Source organism: Sorex araneus, chromosome X, assembly GCF_027595985.1.
Source record: "Sorex araneus isolate mSorAra2 chromosome X, mSorAra2.pri, whole genome shotgun sequence".
Classification (NCBI taxonomy): Eukaryota; Metazoa; Chordata; class Mammalia; order Eulipotyphla; family Soricidae; genus Sorex; species Sorex araneus.
The window spans coordinates 351,640,033-351,651,567 of NC_073313.1; the positions used below are offsets into that span (position 1 = coordinate 351,640,033).

Consider the following 11,535-nt stretch of genomic DNA (forward strand, 5'->3'; position numbering starts at 1 on the left):
TTCCATCCATCTGTCAATAACACAAAGGCCAGGGGCTGGGCTGAGGCACAGACTTGTCCAGAGGCCACCTGGCAGCACCTGGCCTTGGGCGCGCCTGCCAGTGTCTAGCAAATCCCCCCAACACCTGTGTGTGCAGGTACTCACTTGCGCTCACAGTCATGTTCAGACCTCCACACATTCACACACAGGTTACGCTATGAATATATCTACAGGCATACACTCTATACACTCTCATACACCCCCACCATTCATATGACACACCACATCTATAGTCATATACCCTGCACACTGTTATATTCCCCAAACACATACACACACACACAAGCGCACATGTGCACATGCATTCTCATACTCACCTGCCATACCATGAATACATGTATAGGCATACAGAGTGCACACTCTCACACACTCTATACACCAGGCAAACACACACACACAACACATACACATGCTCACACAGTCACAGGCCATACCACAAATACCCACAGCTACACACCATGCAATATTAATACACTCATATGATACCACATGTACTCCCACAATAACAAACTACACATACATTTACACACTTCATACACCCACTCATATACCACATAATACTTGCCCCATAGTAACACACCATGTACCCACTTGGACACCCCATACACCATAAGCTCACACCACACACACACACAAACACACACATACACACACACATACACCCAACACCACCCATATATTCACAGGCATATACTAAGTATACACATATACTCCACACCCCCTTAGTACATATACACATTCATGCATAAATCCAGGCCTTATTAATTTTTAAGGACCAGGTATCCCAAAGGTTTCCTCATACCCTGGGGTTGATCATATTTTAAAATCTCGAGTGGCTATCATAGTTGGTGCAAACTAAATGTCTTCAGGATTCTAAAACTCAAGATTACTTCTCCATTCTGGAAACCCCCTGTCTGTGGTCAGGCCCCTGGTTCCCATCATGAGTTGCTGCTAAGTGAGAATCCTCTCCATGAGCAGAGAGGGGTGCTGAGGAAGAGGAGACAGAATATTTAGTGGGAGACAGAGTTGCAGATATTTCAAACCTCACTGAAAGAAACACTAACTTTTCAACCTGGCCAAAATCAGCAGTATGCTACATTAACATAAACATAAAAGACAAGGAAATAAAGGTGATGAGAGAAAAGTGGGTGGGTCCCGATACCCTCTTTACCTAAATGATGCAATTTTAAAATATTGCATCTTATTGCACCTTATGACACTGGTCAAGACAAGAACCAACTCCTTTCCCCTGGGCAGATTTTGCATGAATCCTATGCTCTCCAGTAAGCAGTAGGGAATTTTTACTCTCACTGATCACCCCCTTAACTCTAACCAAGTCTCGGTTACAGACCTGCTGGTCATGGCATCCCCACAGGACATGGTCATCTGCAAGGTTTGAGTACTCATTCCGTGAGTCCTCACTGGACATAAAAGAAGCTGCTGGGCTCCAACCAGCATAGCACAAAGCTTGCAGCATCAGAAAATTACTGTTGCAGGCGCTGCCAAGGAAGAAACCATAAAGCCTGTCATGCGCCAGAAGAAACCATGACGGACTTTCCACCTGTCTCCCATATGCCTGGAGGCTGGTGGAAGCTACAGGAATGCAGACAGGCAGGTAGCTCAGCACAACTGATTCTCATGGGGCCTTCGGCCTCTTACTCCCAGGCTCTCAGAGGGAGAGAAAAAAAAGAAGTAAATCACGTTGAAAGAGACTCTCTAGGGCCCTGAGAAGCAAAGCTCTAAGTCCAAGATTATCCAAAAAGTTTAAACAGACCCAAGACAAAAACTAGGTCCTTCTCACGCTCTGCTGGAGCTTTAACTTCCTCATCCCCGTTCTCTAAGCCTTGCTTCCTCCTCCTAAGGCTCGAATGATGAGCAGAGTCTCCAAATTCCCATCTACCTTCCCCCTTCAAGGCCAAAGATGCAATCTGATTATAAGCTAGATAAAAAAAAAAAAAGCTCGGTTTATTTTTAGTTCTAATTATTTTTAAAGAAAAATTACTCCGTCCCAAGGAAACTTGGAAACCCCTGCTTTGAAGGCCCTTTATTGTTGTTGTTTTATGTTTGTTGCTTGTGCCAAGCAAGGCCATTTAGTTTGCTTCCTATTATTTACACGGATGAAATAAAAAACGAGCCATTTAGACTTTTGATGAGCATGAGATGAACCATGTCACCCACCAACTAGTATCCAAAGTAGGATTTTTGAGGGTCCCACCCCTGCCTTTCCAATTCCCCAGCCTTGGGGGATGTTACCAGTTCTTTGGGGCCTTTTCAAAAGAGATCCACAAGCCCTTCTTTGAAACTCTCTGCTCAGATGTGCTTCCAAATTCAGAGCTTTTGGGGATTGTAGAAAAGTAATATTGTACAAGGTCCATGTTTAGGTACATCCTGACAGAGCCTGGGCCCTCATGAATCATTTCTTCATTGGTAGCTGGATGTCTACAGTATGGTCAGGATTTTCCTCCAGATATGTCATAAACAACAGATCCATATATTTTCACAACTATTTGGATTTTTTTTTTTTTTGCTCTTTAGGTCACACCTGGCAATGTTCAGGGGTTACTCCTGGTTCTGTACTCAGGAATTACTCCTGGTGGTGCTCGGGAGGACTATATGGGATGCCGGGGATCGAACTTGGGTCAGTAGCAAGCAAGGCAAACACCCTACCCCCTGCACTATTGCTCCGGCTCCCTACTTGGATTTTTGACTTGCAAAAAAATGGGGATGGTTATGATCCCATCTGTTACCCTGTAAGGAACTCCAAGGTCTCAGATGTGTAACTTCAACACTCCTGAACACACACACACACACACACACACACACACACACACACACACTTACAACTTAGGTTAGGGAGATGGATCATCTAGTGTGTGTGGAACTGCCTGCTGACTGGAATCATTATTCTTCTTAGATGCAAGTAAACACACAGCCAGGTTCATTTAAGAATAAAGCAAAGTGTGACGCATAAAGTGAAAGCCCCCATGCCTAGAAATAAGTCCAGAAGAGTGGATCTGGAGAGGAAATGTATCTGTCAGAGAAAAGAGAAGGCCCTGTCCTTGTTCACTCCAATCGGCCAAGAATAAAAGACTAAAGGATAGTAGCGACGACTTTTTCAAACTTCTCTTCAGAGCTCAGGCAAAACAGGGACATGAATTGATGTCAAATTCATTCTTTTTTTTTAAATATTCCTGTAAAAGAAATATTTCGAGCTGTAGTTGACAGATTAACAATTTAGCATCTGACTCTGCCTCAGGGGCGAGGCAGGATTCCAATCACGAGCTATTAGGGTCGAAGGGCCCGGGACCCTCCCACAGACCCAAAGCTCTGGGGATTCCAGGCTTGAACTTAGTCCTGTTGTCTTTGACTTTGTCCTTGACTTTGAAAATACAGTTCTTGGAAAAGCTCATGAATGCTCGCTAACTTTATCCCCCAACCCACCCACCTTTGTCTCCTTCTTTTCTTTCTTTCCCTCAGTTTCATGAAGGAACTGACTGAGAAGTTCTTCCCATCTTATGGACACGTGAAAATCTAGATTTTCACACATTCTCAAGTCAGGCTTTGAAGCTCCACAAGACCAAAGACAGCAGAGGTTCTGCTCCTGCTGCGATGGCATTCTTGGACAGAGGGCATGAGTAAGAGGCAACCTCAATGATGTTCATGCGGACACTGGCTACTGATAAGCTCTGAAAACACGGCTATATAGGTCACTGTCACTGTCATTGTCATCCCGTTGCTCATCAATTTGCTCTAGCGGGCACCAGAAATGTCTCTCATTGTGAGACTTATTGTTACTGCTTTTGGCATATAGATTACACCATGGGTAGCTTGCCAGGCTCTGCCATGCGGGTGAGATACTCTTAGTAGCTTGCTGGGCTCTCCGAGAGGGGTGGAGGAATCGAACACGAACATGGGTTGGCCAAGTGCAAGGCGAATGCCCTACCGATGTGCTATGGCTCCAGCCCAGGCTATGTAGGTCACTATCATCCCATTGCTCATCGATTTGTTCGAGCGGGCACCAGTAATGTCTCTCATTGAGAGACTTATTGTTACTGTTTTAGGCATATCCAATACGCACGGATAGCTTGCCAGGCTCTGCCGTGTGGGCTCCATACTCTCGTAGCTTGCTGGGCTCTCCGAGAGGGGCGGAGGAATCTAACTCTGGTCGGCCACGTGAAAGGCTATGTAGGTATATATGTTTAATTGTATGTTTTAATTTTGTATTATTTTGAGCTTCCTAACTCTTTAGGGGATAGTATTCCCCTAAACTATCTGCTTATGAATTCCACACTTTTCACAAGCAGGCCTGTCATTTCTTAGGTGCTGAACGTCAGTTTCTACAGAACGGGGAAGACTTGCTTACACATCTCCCAAGAATCCCACCTACAATGGCTACTCACTGTGGATTATTCCCGTGGACAACTGCCCATCATGTGCACAAGAGGGTGTGACTATGTACCTTTCACTGTGTCTGGGAAGGACACGCACTTGCAGAAGCCCAGGCTCCTGGTGGGCGAGAGGGGGACCATGGCCCTGCCTCTCTCTACTCCCGCACCACCACAGCCCCCTCCTCCCTGAAGCATCTGGGAGACAGGCCCAGATGCAGATGTGCTTGGTAACCCAAAGGAACAGGACAGCTTGATGGGAGGCCGGGACATCTGTGCCCTTCTGATCCTACCGTGATTGTGCATTTCACCAAGTACAGAGTCTGGGAATGTCCCTGCATGGCACATTTTGGAAGACAACTGAAAAGAGAACCTGGCGGTCACCAAGATGACTTCGGGATCAAGATGTCCAAAGACAGTCCCTGGGCCACAGGAAGAGCTGGTGTCTCCTGCTACTGCCCTTGCTGAGCTCTTGCCTCCCTCAGTCACTCCTTCACTCCACTGCAACTTGCAGTCTTTTGTCAGGGTGACGATTAGGATGGTGTTGCTTGTCTGCAAGGACATCACTCTCTGCTCTTTGAAAGGGTTATTTGCAAATCATCCTGGATCCCCTGTCCCTCTCCCCGAGTTCCCAGCAAACCTGTAGCCGAAGGCCTCCAGCTAGTTGCTTCTACCAGGCAAGGGGGAAGGAGAGCCCAAGTGATCGGGTACGTTCTACTTGTTGTTCCTTGTCTCTAAGACCTGTCAAGTGGACTTCCGGGACTTCACAGGTGACACCATGTGAAGGGAGACACAGGCATAGCTGAGCTGCAAGGCATGCTGGGACGATTAGTCCTCCCCACCCCTTCTTCTAACACAGTGAGCTCTGGATTGGAGAAGACATTTTCCAATCTCCACTTGGGGGCATGGAGGTTTCCTCGTCGACCTCCCCAGGAGAGAAAGCTCCCACATTCTGGGAGAGTCAATGGTAGAGGGTGGCTGTATCCTACCTAGAACAGCACAGGGCAGGTTCGCATCCCCACGGACATGAATGAATGAATGAATAATCTCATCTTTAAGCTTGATCCATCATAAAACTACAATCAGACTCTTTGGGGGCATTCCATTTCCCCCGTTTCATTTTAAGGATCTAATTATCTATGCCATACAGAATTTTTATTAGAAAGTGAAGTCATTAAATAAGCAGACACCAGACTCAGGTCTGAGATAATTGCAGAGAGAAAAGGCATGTGTCTGCAGTCCTAAATCCAACCCGGGAGGCACAGGGCTGGCAAACAAGGCGCCCGCTTCCACCGCCCCCCCCAAAGTCACTGGGTCACTGGGACTCTGACACCATGGAAACTAGAGCTAGAGGAAGGGCACAGGGATTCTCATGCCTGCCTTGTCAGCACAGAGTCATGAGTTCAAATCCTTATGCCCGCAAGTTATCTCAGCAGCTCTGCTCTCGGAGCCTGGTAGCTTTGCTCTCAGCAGTTTTCAGCACCGCGAATAACACTGTGCTGCACCATAGCCAGTGTGTGTGGACACTACAAAAAGGGATGAGCCACGCAACAAGTATCACAACTGAAAATATGTGTGAGCACCACAGCCAGGAAGGTCGAGGTACAGTGAGCACAGCAGCCACCTTGGTAAGCACCAAACCTGAAAATGTGCATCTCAACTAAAACAGGGACCCCCAGCCCCTACAGTGAGCACAAATAGTGCAAATGCCAGTAAGCACTGCAGCCAAGGGTCTGAGTCCCACAACCTGATCTCCTGTCCCTCCTGTCCCCTACAAGCGCCACGGCTCAAAACAGGCAGGTACCACAGTCAGACACGCGTGAGAACAATAGTTCATGTAATACCAACAACAAAGAGAAACAGAGGAAGGCATTTTTAAAAACAAAATTAAAAGGTGGAACTTCAGTTTCTGAATTAGAGGAGAAAGGTTAGCAGTGAAGTCTTAATTGCTTTTCGTTATTATTGGAGCATTGACAATTTTCAACTGCATTTTCATGGGTTCTACATACCAATACTGCATTTGAAGAGCCAATCACACACTTTTTCTTACCTCATTGCTCCCAGTCCTATCTGCCTTCCCGAGATGCCTCTTTCATGCTTTCTACCTATAGTTATAAAGTGGCATAGTTTCTACCTATAGTTATAAATTTTTGCAACGCCAGAGCAGTAATCCATTCTTGTGGCAAGAAAGCAACCCTAAGATCGGCAAACATTTTCTCTGAAGGCAGCCCTCGCAAGCCCCTATTCATCTCTTCTAGATCTGAGGTCTCCGCCAACTGCAGAATGCATTGTTAACGCAGTGCTGAGAACAAAACCTCAAGAAAAATCTCTAAATATTTACTATGAGGCTGAGCTTCAACACTGATCAGCTAGTCCCACCTCCGTTAAAATCAGCTCGCAGTCTGCAAATGCCCTTATTTTAGGTCACTGCCGCAGTGCCAAGGAAATGACAAGACTGTGTGCCATAGTACAAAGAGCAAGCAGGAGCCAGTTTGAAATTCTGGCCCTGCCACTCACTAGCTGCTGGACGCTGTACAAGCAACATTACCTTTCCTGGTTTGCTTAAATGCAAAAAAAAAAAAAAAAAAAAAACGGGAACCAGCGAAACATGCCCAGGGTAAATATACATCTACATGACTATGGATACGTGCGACTATGAAGCAATCATATTTAAAGCCTCCTCGCAGTTAACAGCCTATTCTGAAACTCAGGGTGTCCGTTGACATTTCAAATTTGTTCCTCTTTGAAATTACACAGTGTGGGTGATTTACACACTGCTGTGGTAGAGGGGAGGACATTGCAGATCTGGTGAGAGATAACTCAAAATTAGCCACTAGTGGGAGAAACCTGAGCGGGGGGGGGGGGGGGGGGGGGGGCATTGTTAACCTCCCCGGATAATGAATGGATCTCCAAAGGCCAGAATTAGTCCAAAGAGCTCCCCGACCATGGTGCTAAGAGGACCCAGAGGCCCAGTAACTGAGAAGTCTTTTCTAATCAATATAACCAAACAGCAGCAAATCTAGAGTGAGGCCGGCATCTCGCCAGATCCCATAAATACATAAGATCATTTGCGTCTTAGCCGGCCAGGATTCTTACTAGTTTCTCACAGCTACAAAACTTCAGGCTTAGAAAGTGCCGCTATCAGGGTGCTGTAAGTGGGGACATAGTACCAGTACTTTAAAATTTCCTGACTGATTCCAGAAAAGAGAGATAGTACAGCAGGTAGGGTGCTTTCCTGATGCACAGTGACCCAGATTTGATCCCTAGCACCATGGATGGGGCCCCTGGAGCCCCTTCAAGAGCAATTCCAGATCTAGGAGTAAGCCAGAAGCCGTGAGCACTGCAGGGAATGACTTCAAACCAAAACCAAAACATAAACAAATAAATAAACATAAATAACCAAATAAATAACCCCCTGGCTGGCTTCAAAATCTACTTTTCCCCCTCCAGCCCTGGGTAGCTCATACAACCAAGAAACGGTTTCGACCAAGATGAAATGAGAACCTGAGGTTGCCAGGAGCGGGTGAGTCAAAACTCATAGGGAAGGACTGCTCCCAGCCTCATCCCCTCCCTCTGGGGACCGAGAGGGGACTTCCCAAGTGCACAATAGTGAGAAACTCTATTGCAGCCACAAGCCTCGGCAGCCTGATTCAACCCCAACAGGTCACTAACTCTCAAGTCACCTCTCTGGGCTCCGTGTCACCCTACCTCTGACATCACCTGTCTATGTCAGAATCACCTCTGCCCAGGGCTGTCCAGATTCCATTCCTTGAACACAAGATGAACACTCCCTTTTTGGCTATCCCTATTTGGTTCAACAAACGCAACGTGCATACATGAAGAAATGGGCCCAAACATCAAGGCTAGTGCAGGGCGCGACTCTCCAGAACACCTCCACCCTGAAATATGACGGCTTCGTTATTCCTAATTCAATTCTCATCTCTGGGCAGTGGTCTGGGAGGGGGGGTCTCCTTAACACTGAAATCTCCCAATCAGGCGAGACTCTGCCATGTTCCAATCACTCCTTATGGGCTACACTCCGCATCATCCTAGGCAGCCACTGGCAAACGCTATCAACCCACTTTCAAGACCAAACCTGAAGATCAGAGGAGTGAACCGCCTTCCTCGGGGAACACATCTGGTACCAAGGCCGCCGATTCCCCTGGCTTTTGCACGCTTCCACAACACTGTTTCAGTTTATTCTTAATAAGCCTGAGTGTGTGAGGGAAAGGGAGGAGAGGGCGGGGTGCAAATGAGAGTGTGCAATGAAGGAGAAAATCCAAAGGCAAGAGAGGGGCGGCCCTGCTGGCGAGTGCCACCGAGAGCTGACAGTCAGTGACCCGGTGGCCCTGGGGAGCTCCAAGCTCCTCACCCAGGGCTGGCTCCGAAGGGCCTAATTGGTTCCCAATGTCCCTGACTCATGCCGTTGCATCTAGGCCCTGAGAGTAAAAGCAAACCGAATGCTTCTTGGTGCTGAATATAAACAGGAAGTCACAAGTGGCTTCACTCTCCTCCCAAGTTCAATCTCCAACAGCTGGGGGGCAAGGGCACAGCCAGGGCCTGACCTGGCAGCACCCGGAACCTGCCTCCGGGGAAGTCTAGAGGCACATCTGAGCAAGGGGAACAATAGGGCACAATTTCTGATGCGCCTCTAGGAATCTGGGTTTAGGGGGCTCTATTTTCTCTCTGGGAGAGGAGCCAGGAAGCCTCAGCAGGGTGGAAATTTCGTGGGGGGGGGGAGCTGGGCATTTGCATGCCAGTACCAAGATTTTTTCCATTCATTAGACACACACACACACACACACACACACACACACACACACACACGGAGTCTGAACTATGTGCTAATTCGTTACGACTGACCTAAGGCAAACAGCTCACTCCAAGCTCAGTTTCCTCATCTGCAAAGTGGGGACAGTTTCCACCTAGCCCACAAGGTTCTCTTTCAGATGAAAGGAAATAGCTTCAGGATGTTCTTCTACCACACTGAGCTTTATTATTAGCGCAGAGGCAGAATGCTACCCACTGTGTGCCTTCCACTGGGATGCCTGCCTCTGCCCCCACCCCCACCCCCCAGCCCCTAGCTGCAGGAGGAGGGAGTGCTGGCTAGCCTGTCCTCCTCTCTGTCCCCTCCCCACTCGCTCCTCACAGGAGCCTGGGGCCCAGAGGAGATGAAGTTCTGCCAGTCCCCAGCCTGGGCCCCGCGCCCATGTTTATGACTGTTTATTTCAGAGCAAGTCGAAGGAGAAATTAGAGCCATAAAAGACAGGACAACAGACCAATAAAAAGCAGCTCCCAGAAGAGTCAGAAGGAGGAAGAGAGGCAAAACTGTCGCCATGGCAACACAGGACCGGCAGAAGCACGCAGAAAAAAACAGCCCCCGATCTGCCTCCTCTTGTCACTGCTGAACAAGCCCCGGGACCCCTTCCGGAGCTCAGTGCAAGCCAACAACTCACCCCCCCCCCCAGGCTCTGCCCGCAGCCCGGCCCAGGTGCCCAGCCTTGACCTGGCTGGCAGTTGCCCTTGCTGCTGGCCCTAGGCAGTCCTCAGCCCTGTTCTTGGTACCCCCGGGGAACCTGAAAAAACGCCCAGGCACTTCCAAGAGAAGGTGGCTGGTGAGAGAGGGGAAAAGTTTCTACCCGGGATAGGGACAGAGGGTGAGCCAGGGCTGGGCGGGCTGGTCCGCGCCTCTCCCGGGGTCCCAGGGAGCAGGTGGGAAAACAAGGGCTGGGAAGAAGAGGCAGACAGTGGGGGTGTCTGCTCCCCCTGACCAGTGGCTCTGGGGGTTCTAGGGCTCTGGAAGCGGGATTGCCTAATAGCTCTAGGTGGGGGCGCTGAAGTGACGAAGCCCTTGCCCCAGTCGATGGACAGATAGCCCCCTGTCCCAGTCGATGGACAGATAGCCCCCTGTCCCAGCCTGCCGAGACACTAGCCCCCAGGTCAGGGAAATTCCGAGAACTCAGAGACCCGCTGCTTCGTGTTGACAGATGTCCCCCCCCCCCTCCCCGACCCCACCTCTTTCAAGCTGGCAGGTATGGTCACCAAATAGCACAACTAGCCTGGGGCCAGTCTTTTCGGGAAGTGGGTCAAATTGTCCCTAAAGCTCAGCATCCCCCAAAGTCCCTTCGGCCAGACTTGAAACGTGGGATGGGCTGCAAGACCGAGGAGGTGAGGGGTCCCAGAACAGAGGCGGGGGTGGGGGCAGAGGGGGAGGAGGTGCAGCGGCGTTAAGAGACCAGGTGTGCAGGGTCTGGGGGAGGGGTCGTCTCTCTCTCTCTCTCTCTCTCTCTCTTTCTCTGGGGTTGCAGAGAGTGGGGGGCAGCCGAGGCTTCCGGTGGTGGGAAGCAGGAAAAAGAAGGCTGGAGTCTCCAGAAGAATGACTTGGGGGGGGGCTCGGCATACCAGTTTGCGGGGTAGGGGGTGAGGTGGAGAGGGTGAGGCTAGGGCGAGCGCGCCTAGCCGGCCGGCAGCAGGATCAGGGGGGATCTGTCCCCGGGCTACGGGTAGGGGGGAATAGAGGCGTGAGGGGGGGCACAGAGGGACATGTGGACCGCCAGCCCGGGACCCGGCTCCCAGGACGGGGCGCTCCCATCTCCCTTCCTCCTCCCCGCGCCCCTCCTCCGAGCCGTCTGGATCCCAGGGGCGGGGGCAGAGGAGGGGGCGCAGGGCACGCGACTCCCACCCGGCGCCTCCTCGGGAAGCCGCTTCCCCGCCCATCCCCGGCCGCGTCCGGCCGCGCTCACCCCGCGCCGCCGCCGCCCGTCCGTCCGTCCGCGAGTCCGCCGCTGGCCCCGCCGCTGTGGACGCGTCTCCCGCGGCCGCCGCAGCAGCGAGACGGCCCCGAGCCCCGCCCCGGCCCGCCCCGGCCCGCCCCCCGCCCGGCCCCCGCCCGGCCCCCGCCGCCGCCCCGCCCCCGCCCCGGGGGGATGCGCAGCCCCGCGACCACCGCTCGGCGCCCCGGGGCCGCCACTCGCCTCGGCCCTCCCCGGGAGACGACGCCTGCTCCTCCGGCTCCTGCTCTTTCTCCCCACCCCGAATTCCAGCCGCTGTCCCCTCCTCCGACGGAGCCCAGCGCCACCCGCGCTCCGAAACGCGCACCCACCCTCCAATG

General features: G+C 50.9%; 1 protein-coding gene across 6 annotated transcripts in view; it reads right to left on the reverse strand.

Moving 5' to 3' along the window:
- CYRIA (CYFIP related Rac1 interactor A) overlaps positions 1 to 11,303 on the reverse strand; it is a 117,768-nt gene extending 106,465 nt beyond the window's left edge. For 3 of the 6 annotated variants that reach the window (XM_055122979.1, XM_055122977.1, XM_055122976.1), the window contains exon 1: positions 11,168 to 11,239. The gene's annotated coding sequence lies outside the window, so the exon portion shown is untranslated. Of the gene's footprint in view, positions 1 to 11,167 lie in introns of all 6 variants that reach the window. The other 3 variants (XM_055122974.1, XM_055122975.1, XM_055122978.1) reach the window with 3 other exon arrangements.
- Between the last annotated feature and the right edge of the window lie 232 nt (positions 11,304 to 11,535).